General features: G+C 35.9%; 1 protein-coding gene across 1 annotated transcript in view; it reads right to left on the bottom strand.

Moving 5' to 3' along the window:
- The window catches only part of Hex-A (Hexokinase A), a 69,904-nt gene that overhangs the window by 43,176 nt on the left and 9,562 nt on the right, over positions 1-17,166 (bottom strand). The window lies entirely within an intron of this gene.

Genomic DNA, 17,166 nt, shown 5'->3' with positions numbered 1-17,166 from the left:
TCAGTTTTCGCTTATTTGGCATCTTGAAATTGAAATTTATTTTTCAAGGGTCCTCTCAAAAGGCTTAAGAAGTGCTTTACGAGAATAAAAAAACACCCCATGAGTGAATCTGAACCTGATTCGTAATTATTTTTGGATTGTTAGGAATCGTCAGATTTTGGAGTGGAATTCAGAAAATGCACCTCATGAAAGGACCAATGAATTTTTGAGAGTTAATCGTAGCTCAAAATTATCAAAAATGGGATCTCTAAAAGGTATACTTAAATAAGGGATGATTATCCAGTTTCATGTTCCATTTGCAATACAAAATTATTAGTATGATAATTCAGAATTTTATTTTGGGCACCCTTCATCCTCCTTCTTTCGCTCAACCAAATCGATGAAAAATGCTGATAAATTTAGAAATTGGATCAATAGGAACCTCAGAAACAAATTTTCAATCTTCTCAAAATTTGTTTTTTTCAACCTTGTTTTAATTCTCTTCCCATTTACTTTTAAGATAATTTATTATCTAAAAAAATTAGAAAAATTAGAAAAAACAATTTTTGAAACTTTTCAAACTTTGAGGATAAAATCGTAAAATTTTTTCTCTTTTTACTTAATTTTTTTCTCACCTTCCAAATGCTTTCAAAATCTTACTCAGGTACTGCATTTGACAAAATCAAAACTTTTTTCAAAAACTTTTCATTCTCGAATATTGAATTACAGAAAAATTACATTTGTTCTCGTCCTCGACTTCTCCCCCCCCCCATCTTCTTCCCATTAGTTTTTACAATCTATCAGAATTGGAAAAAAAACTTGAGAAACATCGAGAAAACATTTTTTTGGAGAATTTTTCGCTTTAAGAAACCAAATAGTGGCACAAATTACACCTCGCTTATATTTTTGCCTTGAAAATTTTTTTGAAAAATTGATCAAACATTTTTTGAAAAATTGACCAAAACTTTTTTGAAAAATTGACTAAATTTTTTTTTGAAAAATTGACTAATTTTTTTTTGAAAAATTGACTTAATTTTTTTTGAAAAATCAACTAAATTTTTTGGGAAAAATTGACTAAAATTTGTTTGAAAAATTGACCAAGATTTGTTTGAAAAATTGACTAAAATTTGTTTGAAAAATTGACTAAGATTTGTTTGAAAAATTGACCTACAACTTTCTTGAAAAATTGACTAGAATTTGTTTGAAAAATTGACTAGAATTTGTTTGAAAAATTGACTAGAATTTGTTTGAAAAATTGACTAAAATTTGTTTGAAAAATTGACTAAAACTTTTTTGAAAAATTGACTAATTTTTTTTTGAAAAATCAAATAATTTTTTTTTGAAAAATTGACTAAAATTTGGTTGAAAAATTGACTAAGGTTTGTTTGAAAAATTGACAAATTGTAAGATTTGTTTGAAAAATTGAATAAAATTTGTTTGAAAAATTGACCTACAACTTTCTTGAAAAATTGACTAAAATGTTTTTGAAAAATTGACTAAAATTTGTTTGAAAAATTGACTAAAATTTGTTTGAAAAATTGACTAAAATCTGTTTGAAAAATTGACCAATTTTTTTGAAAAATTGACTAAAACTTTTTTGAAAAATTGACTAAAACTTTTTTGAAAAATTAACTAATTTTTTTTTTGAAAAATCAAATAAATTTTTTTTGAAAAATTGACTAAAATTTGTTTGAAAAATTGACAAATTGTAAGATTTGTTTGAAAAATTGAATAAAATTTGTTTGAAAAATTGACCTACAACTTTCTTGAAAAATTGACTACAATTTTCTTGAAAAATTGACTAAAATGTTTTTGAAAAATTGACTAAAATTTGTTTGAAAAATTGACTAAAAAAATTTTCAAACCGAATTGTTGGAAAAATGTTGAAAATCTGGCAAAACACTTTTGAAAGATGTTCACTCTTGAAATTAATTCAACTCATACAAATTTCATTCCTTTTTCTCAACCTCCACCTTCCCCTCTCCTCTCCCCATCCTTCTTTTATTGTTTTTAAAATCCGCCTCTTGAAAAATTTTGAAAATTCAACCCAAAAAAAACCGTGCTCAAAGCAGAATGATAAATTTTTCATCTTCTTCACTCATTTTTTATCCCTTTCAGCTAATATATTTATGCATTTTTTTAATGATTAGAAATCTGATGAAACATTTTTTGAAAGCCGAACAGTCAAAATTTCACTTTCTTTACTCGACTTAATCCTCACCCCCCCCCCCCCCAAATTGTTGTCAAAGTCTGATTCTTTAAGAATTTGACAAACAACTGTTGTGAAAATCAAGTGATAAAATGCCACCTTCTTTTCTTGATCTTGACCCCCCCCCCTCCCAGCTTCCTCTCGGCTTACTATCTTAAAAATTCAACCGAGTTAAAAAAAAAAATAGTGAAAATTTGACAAAACTAGTTGTCAAAACTTTCCAATTTTGACAACATGAGCAGTAAAAATTACACCTCATTTTCTTGACCTGTAATCCCCTCCCCCTCCTTTCAATATTTTTGAAATCTGCATTGAAGAACTGCATCAAAAAAAATTGAATAGGACATCAAAATTATTAAAAAAGCTCAACCCTGATCCGCCATCTTGCCCCACCCTCTTTTTAAAACTTTTAAAAATGTTGAAAAATTGACAAAACATTTTTTTAAAAAACTTTCCAGTTTTGAAATGCAGTTTCATTTTTTTTTTTACTCGATCAGTCTCTTCCCCTCCCTCACTCTTTTAAAAATCTACCTGAATTGGAATCATTTTGAAACAATTTTTCTCAAAATGGGATATTTTATGCACAAAATTAATTAGTGATGATTCTTCATATGTATTAATTCTAATTCGTTTTGGCTGTTTTTTTCAAAATTAAGAAGTGTTGGGATTGTTTTTCAAAAATTTGAATAAAATCGTTGAAAATTGTAGTAGATGATTTTTCTGAACAAATAAAAATTATTTTTCGAAGAAAATGATCATTTTTTCAATTTTTTAGAAACGTTTGAAAAACATTAAAGAATTAATTTTTCATCAGTAGGTATGTACAATTTTTTAGATTTTTTTTTTGATGAATTTTGAAAAATTCTTCACCAAAAAGTATTCCGTTTTCATCTTACCCCCTTCCTTCTCCTTTTACAACCAAATTTACCCCTTCATCGCACAAATATCAGTCAAAAATATATATATGGGAAAAGAATGGACTCTGAACAGCAGATGGCGAACCAAACGGTGTTCAGAAGTGGGGAGGGGAGAACGGTAGGAAAATTTGATAAGATATTCGACATTGCTCACATAAATTTGTTGAAGTGTTTCGGAAAGTTTGAAAAACTGTTTTACGTAAATAGATTTTTACATTTTTTCGTCAACTGACAAGTTTCGGTTACAGTTCCAAATTCCGTTATTTATTTGATGGCTAACTCTATAAAATTCGGCCAAATGAAAGACTCGAGTTCCAACTAAGTATGGTGGGTTTTAATTCAGAAAAATAAATTTTGGATTAGGTACCTACTTATTTCAGTTGCTTTTTTCGAGTCAACTCTCGTTTAACTTGGTCTTCATCCCAAGCTGCCTTAAATACATACACTAAAGTCCAGCACTTTTTCAAACCCTAGGACATGAATAGTTTTTAAAAAATCCTAAATTACTCATTATTAAATTATAGGAAAGGAAATGACAGTCTGATCAGTGATTGTACCTGCCAGACGAGTTTTTTATTCATTATTTCCTTCATTGCCTCAATTTCTCTCGAAATTATGATGATAATACCTACCTTGAGACTAAAACCCAAATAAACCACTCGATGGTAAAAATTTTCCATCACCCAAAACCCCCATTCAAATTATAATCGACACAGCTCAAGAACCTGATAAGTGATAAGAAGAGAGACTCAATTCAAACCATCTTCAGCTCTTCGCAGGAAGGAAGCTCCAAGCTCGACTTTACATTGATTTTGCACACCACATCGGCGAATCATTGAAGTGTTCGAGAGAATGCGCACCGTGTGTGGGCACCCCAAACTATAGTCTATGCGGTACGACTATTATTATGAGAAGGCGTCCTCCTGTATGCGTCTAGTCTGCGGATCCACCGATACCGACGTTGAGAAACGAACGAAAATAGCCTACCTTTGGAATAAACGGCGACGGCGGTATTACAAATGCGCGCAGAATAGAGAAAGGTGCTCGATTTGTATAAGGTGAGGTCACGTATACCAGCCCCTTTCTCCTCCGTGTCAACTAAAGACGAGCCCCACAAGCTGATTGGCTGTCTGCGAAGGCACATTTATCGATTTATGGCGCACAAATGACGTCATAGCGATTCTAATTTCATCACGCCACACTGATAGCAGATCAGTATTGCCACCGCTAGCAGTTTGAAAAATTAAAATACGCGCATTCAGCGTTATCACAAATGCGTTGGCGGCGTCGCCGTCCACGTCCATGTCCCCCCCCCTCTTCGCATCTCGTAATATGCAATTTGCCCTACACGTTTGTATTATCACTATCACATCCGAAAAAAGAAGCTATGTAAACTATGTGCTGATGTTACGCAATGCATTCAGTTTTCCTATACAAAATTTGGTGGGCTGGTACCGTAATTTGATCGTATAAATAGAAACATATGGGCTTATATAGGTCGTGTTTGTTTTTATTACGTATAGATACACATGTATATCGTACTGGTAAATTTTGTTTCGACTATGGACGATTTATTTATGTATTCGTTCCTGTTTATACGTACGTATGATCAAATTGCAAACTTTCATAAATCTGGAAATAATTCAAACATGTGACACGAGTAGAGGAAAATGTATCAATTTTTTTAATTTATCGACGTAATTCTACATTTCTACGACTATTTCAATGCCACAAGAGTATATGAAATCTATCGTACCTATTACACGAGCCTGCAAAATGAAATGGTAATTGGTAGCATTACATCAGCAATTTGAAAAGTTTATTGAACCTTGCATCAGGCCTATGACGTAATTTTTTTATCATACGTGTAATGTAAGGCTTTTCTCGAAGCCTTTTCGGAGGACTTTTACGATTGAATTGTTGGAAAATGGAAATATTTCATCAATAGGTCAAGTAATTTGAAAATTCTCGTTGAAATTGGGAAAGAATGGTGACAATTTCTTGAGTAAAGGGGAGGGTGTTCAATGGGGGCCACATGCCACATTAGATGAAAAAAGATTGTGTTTGCAAATGAAAAGGCATCAAATCAGTATAATTTAAGAATCTATCAACTAAAAAAGTTGAAAAATGAAAAAAAATTGAGAAAAAATTGAAGAAGATGTTACAAAATAGGAATTATTATTTTGAAAATTTATTTAAAATGCCAAAAAATTGACAATTTTTTCTAATAAAATGACGGAGAAAACAAAATTGAAGATTTTTTTTGAAATTAAAAAATTTTTATTCATCAACTGAAATAATGAAATAATTTTGAAATATGTAAAAAAAAAAAACTAATAAAAAACAAGAATTCGTGAATAAAAAGTTTTTAATTTTTAATTCAATAAAATGAAAAATTGCAAGTTTAAAAAAAAAAGAAAAGTTTCAAGTTGAAGAATACTTTCTAGGGTAGGTACTTACCTTAATTCTCAGATTTTTCATAAAAAAAAAAAAATAAAAAAAAAATGGAAAAATTAGATCTTTAGAGCATGAAATTTTTCAAATCTTTTCTACATGAAAAAAACTTGATGAAATGATAGCTCGAGCAACAGAAAAAAAGAACTTTCTTGAGCGATTTTTTACTCAAGGGATGGGGTGGGGGGATGAAAAGGATGAAGCTCATCACCAACTCATTAATTTGTATTCAAAATGAACAAGACACCAAAAAAAAAAAAACACTTTTAAATGAGGCAAAAATGAAAGCTTTTTGTTCTTCAGTTTTCAAAAATAGTTTTTCAACAAATTTTCTTTTTTGTGCAGCCTCCTAAAGCAAGAAAAAATTTGATCTTTATCTATTACAATTCACCACCCCTTTTCTCATTCTTTCCTCCTTCTTGTAAATAGAGTTATTATGATAAGAAAATGGAGTAATTTTGGTAAAAATATGACACAACTCACACGAATCCATAATATGAATCATTCCAGCTGATTATGCATTACCTGTGAAAAAATCACGTTTTCCCCGTTCAATAAAAACCAAAATTGAATTTTATCAGGTACCAATATTATTTAGAAATACCATCGTACTTACTTAATCCACCTACTCACAATATTTTGCGAAATGTAGATATTTGCAATTCTTAGAGAATGTTTCATCAACAATACTGTGCGTCATCTCATAGGGCATTTTAGAAATGTTGCATGAAGGGTGGGAATTTTCACGAAGCATCCTGTGTGGTGGGATGATTTTCAATTAATTGGTTTTTTTTTCAATTTTATGGAGCTTGGCAAACAATTAAGTGGGGCAAATAAGTTTGATAGGATGAGGGAAAAATTTCAAATTTTCAACTCGATGTTCAACCCAATAATAAAATATTCTAAATTTTAAAAATTTGGAAATTTTTGGCAAAAAATCATTTTTTTTTTGTTTGATATTTTGGTGTCCATTATTACAAACTTTTTGGTCACACCCCCCCCCCCCCAACCAGTGGATACCTGATCATAAAATTACCGTATTTTATCAAACCAAACTCCCAATATTTTGAGAACCCCTGAACCTGACGAAAATGTTTGAGCTCATCTAATGGCTCCATATGTAATGATATTCAAGTATTCTGGACAAAAAATTTTCAAATTTAACTTTTGAAAAATGTTCAAAACTTTTTAAATTTTGAGCTTTTTTTGAAAGGATTAGGTAATCATTTGACCTAAAAATTTTACTTTTTTTCATACACCATGTTGAGATCATTTGGCCATAATTTTTTGCTAGTCATCTTCAAATTTCTGAAATGAAAAACAAATCAGGCAAGAAGGACCCTTCTCCATTATCTGTCTAGATCGACTTTCAGAAAAATAATTTTTCCTTGCTTTTTTCCAGTCTTCAAGACAAATTTCCTCAATTTTCTAAATCTTTCAAATATAAACTGCACACAAAAAATAGCGAGGGGAAGGAGGTCAAACCCTCAAAAGTTATAAATCGATTAATTTGAAGAATTCTCTCAACTAAAAAATTGAACCATAAGGCAATACAATCATATTTGGAATATCAGTACTTATCTTAAAACGGCCAGAGGCGGAAGGAGTGGAGGAAAAAGGGAAGTTAAAATAAACTGAAAACTTAAAAAATCAATATTTTAGTAATTTTTGTCACGTTTTGGCCTCGAATTCACTGCTCGACCCCAAAACAAACAAATACATGAGAAATTAACTTCAAAAAACAATTTTGAACTCATCAAGGCCCACTTGAAGGGATTTGCAAAAAAAAAAACCAATATTACATATTTTTGGAAACCCTCAAAAACCCACTTCATTTAATTGCCTGAAGAAAGCGAGGGGGCGGGGGGTGTTTCGAAAACCACAAAATTTAAAAAATAAAAATCAGTACTTCCTTAATTTTTAAGAATTTATTTACTACAAAATTATCTATCTAACGTTTGAAAAAAGTTGTAATAATTTCAAGGCATGTGAATCCTTTTCCCCTGCTAATTTCAAGCCTCTCGTGCTCCAAATCATGAGTATTCATTTCAATTTATCCCTAGAAATTCATAAATTTGAACGATTCCTCGCAGTTTTCAAAAGTTTTTGAGCCAAAAAAAGACTCTAAAGAATTATTAAATTTCCTGATTTTGGAAAGAAAATGACAAAACTCCTTTATATTTTCCTGAGTTTTCCAAAAGAGTGAAATTGTTTGCTGATTTTCTTCATTTTTCCAAGTTTTTCGGAGACTGCATGGACAGTGAGTTGAGAAAGAAAAATGATTTTGACCGAATTCATTGAGAAAGTTCTTGTTGAGTTGAAGCGATGTACATACAATAAAATATTGTTACCATTGATTTCTAGATGAAGGGTAAAAGAGTTATGGGTTCACAAAGTAGGGTAATTCTTTAAAAGAGCGATTTTTTTTCAATTTCACCTCATACATAATTATAATATTTATTTTTTTATGTGGGAAATAGTCACCTTCCCTCCACCCTCTCTCACTCCACCAAAAAAAGGTGCTTTATGAGCTTCAGTGCATCTCTGTTGTAAGGCGATTCAAATCCGAGACCACTTCTTTTTTTGAGGGAAGGAGGGGGAGGGGTGAAAAGTTGAAGGTCGTGAAAAATCAGCTCTTCTTTGGAAAAAACTCGAAAAAATCTATTTTTACCAAATAATCCAGATGTAGACCTCTTCACCGATCATATTTTGAAAATCGAAAGAAAAAAAACAATTTCTGAAAAATTAATTGCAATTATCGTTTAAGAAGGGGGAAGGGGGGTCATTTGATTTGTTGAACAAATTGAAACCAGTTTTCTTATTTTTTTTCAACCAGTAATAACTTTCATTTACACAATTTGCAACTTTTCAACCTCTTTTGCCACCTTCAGGCTTCAAACTAGTCTTGAATTTGGATCTCTTTGTAGGTATCTGGAGATCCAGAAACTCAAAAACTCATTTTTTTATGAAAGTGGCTCATTTTCACATGAAGCATAGAGTAAAATTGTAAAAAAAAGTATTTATGTCTTTTTAGAAGGGACCCTAATTTTGGGAACCCATAGAACCAACCTCTTTCCAATCATGCAGGGATCTCGAAAGTCGTCTTCAGATGGTGTTAAAATTGAAGTGCAGAGTGAATTTCGGCTTTTCAACTTTATTATTTTGATGAAATTTTATGGGAATTTCGAGTTTCAAAAATCTGCTGGAGGCTCCAGAACTGCTCAAAACGGTTTGAAACAGTTTCCAATCGATATTTGGCAGGTCGAAAATAGGATGTATCCCAAATTTCAGCTTTCTAGGTCAATTTGGTAAAATTTTGATTTTTTTCTAGGTAGGTACATTTTTGGCTAAAATTGGATTTTCGAAAATTCACCAAAAATTGAAAAAAGCACTTAAACACATTGAAATTTTGACAGGGGTGGGAGGTGCAATAGATCCTCGAGGTGGCCTCCTACTATTAAGTATAAATCAAATAAATTTTTGAACAATTTTTTTTTTAAATTTCCAAAAAGACATCTTTTCCCGCCATTTTTTTCTAAAATAAATACCAGGTTTGCTGCTCCACAATTTCATAACAAAATCAAACCAAAATAGACAAAAAACCCTCGAGGATCGGTTTGCAACAACTCCATTGAGAAACTGAATAATTACACGTAAAATTCTATAAAATACTACGTTTCAAAATTGAAATCACCCGAAGCCAGTGATTACGTTACCTATTGAAATTAGAACTAATTGAGATGCCACCATCGCTTCGCTTCGTTTAAACGTTTAATATTCCCACGAATTTTGAAATTATTATCGTATACCTACACTCTCAGGGAGATCCTCTGAATGGATCAGGTTTTACTCTAATATGCTTTCGTAGTACTCTCAATTCTGTTCAACATTTTAAATTCCGAAATACATACTTGAGAGAACGAGAAAGAGAGAAAAAAACCAGATAAAACTACGTAGAAATTTTCTACACAGCTTCTGTTTTAACGACAATGTATCCGAATACGTATACTCGTAAAGCCCTTAGGCACCACGACGAGACGCAGACTAGACATGCTTTTGAACCAGCACACACAGTCACACACATTACAAGACTGAGAATAAGTGGATAAAGGCAACCTTGAAATTTTATAGTCTGTTTAGTCGCTGGGTAACGCTTCCCTATGTGAATTTTTTCAATGCCATGGCTACGTAGGTCTACGTAAAATTTCGCCAACAGTTTACACAGTACAATTTGTCAATTTACCAGCCGGTGGAAATTTTTCGGCTCGACGCAGCTCTTCTGGTATCACCGGTTTGTCAACTGAAATTTTCAGCCGATTGGTACTTCAATACTACATCGATACGGGGGAGGGAGGGGGGGGTACGTTTAAAGTTAGTTCTGCGTTTAATTAACACAGTATAATGTCGTCGTCGTCGCGAGAGCAACACGACTAACAAAAAGGTCACCTTCATTGACGAAAAAAAAAAAATTAAAATGAGCAATTAGCGAAAATACACGTGCGCGATAAGTCAATACGCTTAGATGCGCGACACACCTCTTTTTTCCTCAGCTAAATTTACTCGCCGTGTGATTTCAAATTAAATGCTTGATTGTTTTAGAAAGTTACACAACACGACGCGACGCCAATAGCAAGGTGATCATTGGCAGTGGTATCCAAAATCATCGCTAGCTGTAAAAGGTGAAAAAAAACGGAAGCGTAACAATGTCCTTTTCAAGCGCGAAAAAAAATTGTAGCAAAGCCTTGAAACCGGTTGCGACGTAATCGGGCGGAACTAGCTGCGTAGTCGTTTCCGAACTGGCGGGAATCGAGATTAAATATGGCAAATCTTCTGAAAGTTTCCAAGGTACCTTTTGAACAATTTTCCAAGGCACAAGAATCGAATGGAATGGAAATTCAACGACCTATGTCTATGTCAACGAGCATCTCTGGCAACAAGTGCTTTATCATAATTTCACACGTCCGAATGCATCGAAACCAAATTCCAATATTAACTGGTTCCTACCAGTTTTTTTTTTGCCCTATAGCAAAAATTGCAAACAGTTCAAAAAAATATGCATTTCGCCATAGGCTAAAAATACGACGTAGTTTGTCTCTTACAAAAATCGAAATACAGGATTTTTTTCATCAATTAGCTCGCTTAATTCTATGATAAGAATATTGTGAATGTGATCAAGACAAACCCAAACGTGTATCTCACTCTTTATTTCTTTTCAATTGTTAATCTAATTGGTTCAATGTTACGATCTTTGGCATATCAAACGCCTTTCTTTTTTATCATTTTCGGGCCATTAACACAACTTGACGACACGTGAGTCATTAACTGATTTGAAAATCACATTTCGACGAGAAAATATGTACCTTATCATTTATCAGTTCTAGGTAGTTAGGTAGGTAAAGGTAGGTGTGAGTTGATAGACACTGGCACTTGAACTTATAACTTATCAACTTGTTCGTTAAAGTACGAGTACAGTACTTGAAAGAAAATATCGCGTGATGCAATTTTATTCAGGTTATTCGAATCACAATTCTTATTTTATGATTTTGTAATCGTGCATTATGCATGCATAGTGTATTTTATAATCTCACATTGTTGTAATATTGAATGATTGTGAGATGCACCAAATCGACTTTACATTGCATTTGCAATTAAATATGGAATAATAAAGTAATTAAAATGTTCCTACAAGACGTTCTCCGCCCCAAACTACTTCTCAGATCTTTCAAGACCTAATACTTGATGCATTGGCTGATTAGGAAATTAAATAAGTGGTCGTAAAAAATAATGCGCACTATTTTACAGCATGAAAAGTTTACGACCAAATCAAAATTGTACCTACAATTGAATAAAATAAAAAAAATAGAGCAGTAAATAATTTATCATGCCCCTTCATCCTCACTTGCCAGAAAGTCTGCTCTCATTTCCACAAGAATCTTGAACTTTTTAATACCAAATCACGCGATTCTCGGACAGGGCCTTAAAGAGCTTATTTTTTGGCTTTGAAATTTGATTTTATTTTTAGAAATTTCTATTTTGAGAATGAAAAAGAAAATAAAACAAGCCTGAGCGAAGTGAGAGCAAAAGAATTTGAAAATTTGTGTTTTGGGAAGTAAAAAATGATGTTTTTATTTCATCCCAAACCTTTATTTTGCCAAGCCTGAGGTAAACTGCCCCCTTTGCCCCCCTCTCATTGGCTTGGAACCTCAAAAGGGAAAGTTTTTTGATGAAAATGCCACGAATAAGTAGATACTTCGATTTTTGGTGAATTTTTGAAAATCAAATTTGTGTGAAAAAATCCTAATGCTACCAAATGGACTTGAAGCATAGGTTCTTCACATCGCATCTTCTAAAATAGCGTTTGATATTGTTTCGATGCCAGCTAGATGTCTAAATTGAAAATATTTGCATATTTTTCGAACAAATAAGGTTTTTTTTTCAATTATCAATGATGGTCACAACTTGAAATAATTTTTCTCTATCAACAATACCCATTCTGTAATACATAAAATCGCTACGAAACGATTCATTGTTGTAATTATGCAAAATACAATCTGCAACACTCTCGACTCTTGGGTCTCAAAGGTGAAAGAAATTTACCATGGCTTCGAGTATAAAAGCTGCATGAAAGGTGCATACCTATTATTACTATAGGACACTTGGTATTTACTTATTTACAGAAGAACAACAACACAATAATATGATTGATATTGACCCTGAATGTACACAACTCAAGGTCATTATTACGCACGAAACAGTAGCACCTCATTCTTATAAAGACACATTGTTCAGATGACGGGCTCAGATGTGGTTCTGATAACATAATATTCACATACTTAATTAAGTTTGCACTCTTTGCGATGTCTGAAGGGCAAAATGAGAGCAATGTGGCGCACTGGCGCTTGATCGCACGTAGGTGTGTCGTATTTATAAACGTACAACCGGTATTATTTTTTTTTTTTTTTTTTTTTTTTTTAAAAAAAAAAGGGTTTATTTTGAATAATATTTACATCTTATAATTACTTATCCCTGCGGTGAGGGGGCGGGGCCTAAGCCCCGCCCCTTCCGCAGGAATAATACCAGTACAATCTTAAGTTTAAGGGGAGGGTGATGTGAATTCTAATGCTAAATGACAAACTTACAATTAGTACTAAAATTTAGCTATAAAAACTATGTACAACTTAAAACTAAGCCAAGATTGGGAGTGTTTCAATTTTGCTTAAAAACTAGGAGGGGGAGGGGACGGTTCGGCCACCCAGTGGTCCTGGAGCCGCGGTGAGTGGGGGGCCCCAGTTTTGGTTGGGACTGCTGACCCACCCCCCCAGCACCAGGCCAAAGGCCCGGAGCTCCTAGGCAGTATCCCAGAATCGCTCCCACCACTTTGGGGTTGAGGGATTGGTCACCCTAGGATGTAGCCCATTCCCCCCTTCCGCGGATTTGGAGCGACCCCCGACCCGTCTCCCATTTAGGGGTAGGCCTAGGAGGTCTCCGGGCACCACTGTACCCTTAACTACCTCAGATAGAGATCTCCTAGAGCAGGATTGTCCAGAAGGATATTATTTCTTATGTGTGAAAGTGGGAACACTCGGTCCCACCTTACATAGTGGATAAAGTTGAAGTAATTTGGAATGCTGAGGATGGACACATACCATAGGTTTCTTCCATCCTTCAGCTTTAGGGTAGTGCTAAATATACATACATTGTACTATATAGATTAAGTTAAATAAGATATATTTGGGGAGAATAGTTGCTAATTTATTACACTGTTATAATGGTCTATTTACAAGTGCTATTAATTTGTTTTAGAGCGGGTGTTGGGGGAGGTCCAGTTACATACCTTGATGTTGATAGGTATCTCCCTGAACTCTCTTACGATGATTGGCCGTACCTGGCCCCAGTCAAGCTGGTCCAGCCCACATCCAATCCGTGGGATAGCGAGTTTTTTTATTTTTCTTCTGGTACATTCCCTGGCAAGATTTTGGATGCCAAGGGAGAAGTCCTTATATGTTGGTTTGTCATAGCAATGGATTTTTGTGACGACACAGAATATTATATAATGTCCCTGGCTCACTATTCCTTCGACTTTCCGCTTTAGAGTTGCCACTTCCCCCACATTGTGTGGTTGGGTCAGCAGCATCTCTCTGCCTCCAAAGTGGCGGACGAAGTCCCTCGCTATCCCAGCGGACATTCTGAGGTCTTGGCTGACACAGTGTGCCAGTGCAAAGGAGGGTCCCTGTAGAAATATGTCTTCGTTGGCTTCCTCCAGCGTGAGTAGGCCGTTGGACTCAACCGCTGTTAAAGCCATATTTCCCAAGCTTCTTCTCCTCATTACTTCTGCAGCAGAGGCGATGAGTCTGGTCTCGACATCACGAGGTGTTGGTTCGTGCATGTCAAGATATTGTTCATATGGGAGAAGGTCCCCCACACTGGCAGCACTGACTGGGGCGTAGAAGCGCTCTTGGATTCCGCGGAGCACCAGGTACTGCATAGCTGGTATGTAGATGTGGTCACTGAATATCAGGGAGTATGGATGATCCAGGCCTCCTTGATTGAGCAACTGTCTCTGGGCTGTTGAGATTATCCTCCTGGGTTCAGCCTCCTTTGAGGCCTCTTCCCAGTGCTGGTACGCCACAGAAGTGGAGAGCTCAGTGCTACTCTTTCTGGGAGTTGGGGGGAAGGTGGTTCTTAGGAATATTATTCGTCGGTTTACATCCTCCAAGATGTGTCTGTTTACATATGGTCCCATTGGTATGTAGTTTGATAGGGGTTTTTTGATGCCCAGCTTCTCCCCAATGGAGAAGGTTGAATGATCTTGTTTTGGTGTTTCCTCAGCTACAGAGCTTGGAGTCACACCTCCGTGGATGAACTGTATTCTGTTTTTGTGACTCTCAAAGGCGTCTGCTACCTGCTTAGCTTTCAGCGATGTTTTGTTAAAGTTGATTGGTGGATGCACCTTGCTGATAGGTACCTGGATCAGATTTGGGGAGCACTGGACCTCAAAGCTGCTTATGTAGTCCATTCTATGTTGTTGAGTTGTTGGTGTGGGAGTTAATGGTGAGAAGTTGTAAGGTTGAAAGCCTGGGCTGTTCCAACCATTGTACACTGGTATTGATGTGCTGTGTCCCTCAACTGGACTGGTGTGTACAACAGGAATATTATATCTTCCCGTTCCCAGTGTTGTGCTAATGTTGTTTGCAGGTGGACTTTTACAGTTTTGGATGACATGGCCATGTTGGGCAGTGGTTGTTGATGTTGTTGTAGTTGTGTTGGCAGAAGAATATAGTATGTTGTGTCCAGGGTGTGGCATTGCTGTAGTATGTTGGAAAGGGGAGTTGGATACCATGATTCTCTTCCTAGGGGATGAGGTTGGTGAAGAAAGTGGGCCAAGTATGTGGTCTGTTTGCTGCAGGATTGGGTTAATAGGTTGCACCATTGGACTGAATTTGGGTAGATTAACTGCTGTGAAGTTTCTCCTTGCAGCTAGCCATTCGTTTTCGAACCCTGGTGAATGATGCTGGTGACATCCTTGTGAGGCCTCAGAACTAATGCAGGATTCAGTTGGATGTTGTGTGACTGGGCTGCTGGAGACCTCTTGGTTCCTCTTGTATACCTCTCTAGCTATCAGCACTGTTCTAGGCACAAGTTTCAGTGCTGATGGTGAGTAGGTAGGTGAGCTTGTTGCTACGTTGTTTTTATTGATGGTTTCTGGTACTTGTGTTAGTTGTGTTTGGTGCATAGAGACTGGTGATGGTGACTGCAGGTGCATTGGTATTGGTGTGCTGGTGATACTGGTAGTAGGAGGTAGTTCTTGTGGACTATATAGTGTGGTTATAGGTGATGGATTGTCCACATCTGACGTTCCCTCAGTATCTGTGGTAGATTTGTCAGCTATAGCTTTGATGGAGTCCCGGATGTGGAAGAGTTCTTTGATGAGTTGATTCAGATTTTGTAAGTTAGTGGGAGTGACATCAAGCATTTCTACTGGGTACCGTTCCCTGATCTCAGCAATTTGGGTATTTGTACATTCAGTGATGAGGTGTTGTGGACTCTGTAGATTACCGCATACACAGAGGTTACTCCTTATTATCTTGAATCTCTTCAAGTAATCGGCGAAGAAACCATGGCCTGTAAGGGCCTGGGTTAGGAAGAAGCTTGGTTTGAGGTGTGCGCAGCTACCTTCCATTCTCTCAGCTATATTAGGAATCCATTCATGAGTGACTCTTCCAGTTGTAGCCAAATCCCAGCGGCTCTGCCACATCTGGTAAGCCATTGAGGTGAGTTCATTATCCAGCTGACGCCTTGAGAATGATCTGTTTTGCATTATATAGGCATTTTTGGTCCTATTGGAATCTTTGTGCAGTAAGGTAATGGGTCCTGTGTCTAGGTTTGGAGCTTGAGTGCAATACCCTATGTCGGCGGCTCTTCTAAGGGCCATTTTTGCTATTGCCAGGTCAAGTGGGAGCATCCCAGCAATAACAGAGGCTGCAGTATCAGACACTGTCCGGTAAGCTGAGATAATCTTCAGGTTTGTTGCTCTCTGAGTTTTGCGGATTTTTTCTAGAACGCATGTGTACTTCAGGGCTGGCAGCGTGATTGCTGACCCATAATACCAGAGTGAGTTGATCAGCCCCTGCGACATGATTTTCCTTGCTTCATAACCATAGCCGTAGGTGCGTCCAAACAATCTATTTATAATGTTGAGTGACAATTGAGATTTCTTGTGTATGTTAGTGAAGTGTGGTATAAAGGTGAGTTTTTGATCAATTATCACTCCCAGGTACTTGATTTCCCTAGAGGTGGTGACTAGCTGACCATTTACTGTTACTATAGGCTCAGTGTGGTGCTTCCTAGTACAAACCATCACCTGAGTTTTTGCAGCATTTAGGCTTAGACCAAGATTACTCAGCATGACAGTGAGTTGGGTGATGGCAGTTCTGGCATTCTGTTCCAGGGTACTGATATTCTTGGCTCCAAATACAAAAAGCAAGTCATCAGCAAAGCCAATTGACCTGCAGCCCCGAAACATGAATTTGAGTACTACATTGTAGATGATGACCCATAAAAGGGGGCCCAGGTTAGACCCCTGGGGGCACCCCTTGGTTACCTTGGCCTTAAATGTTTTACCATTGTACTGGTACTGCACTGTCCTGTCTTTTAGATATTCAACTAGCATCCAGATTAGTATTGGATGTATACCATGATCAATAAGTGCATCAATTATCACCTGATGAGGTATGGAATCAAAGGCCTTGGCAACATCAAAGCTTATAGTCATAGCTATGTCTCCATTAGCCTGTATAGATTCAATTTCAGTTATTAGTTTTGCCAGGGCATGGTCTGTTGAGAGCCCAGGCTGAAATCCATATTGGTTAGGAGCAATGAGGCTATTACTAGATAGGTATTTAAAAATTCTTTTGTATATTAGTTTCTCTAGTATTTTCGATGTGGTTTTCAACAAGCATATTGGCCTGTATCCTGCAGGATCATCTGGGTCCTTTCCAGGTTTTTGGAGGACAACTAGTTTAGCCACCTTCCAAGCAGCCGGAAAATATGCCCTTTTCAGACAGGAGGTAAACAGATTGGTGACCTGTTCTTTATTATGGCGAAAAA

The sequence above is a fragment of the Planococcus citri genome, chromosome 4, assembly GCF_950023065.1.
Source record: "Planococcus citri chromosome 4, ihPlaCitr1.1, whole genome shotgun sequence".
Lineage (NCBI taxonomy): Eukaryota > Metazoa > Arthropoda > Insecta > Hemiptera > Pseudococcidae > Planococcus > Planococcus citri.
The sequence above is the reverse complement of the archived record's forward strand: the minus strand, read 5'-3'. Positions and strand labels throughout refer to the sequence as shown.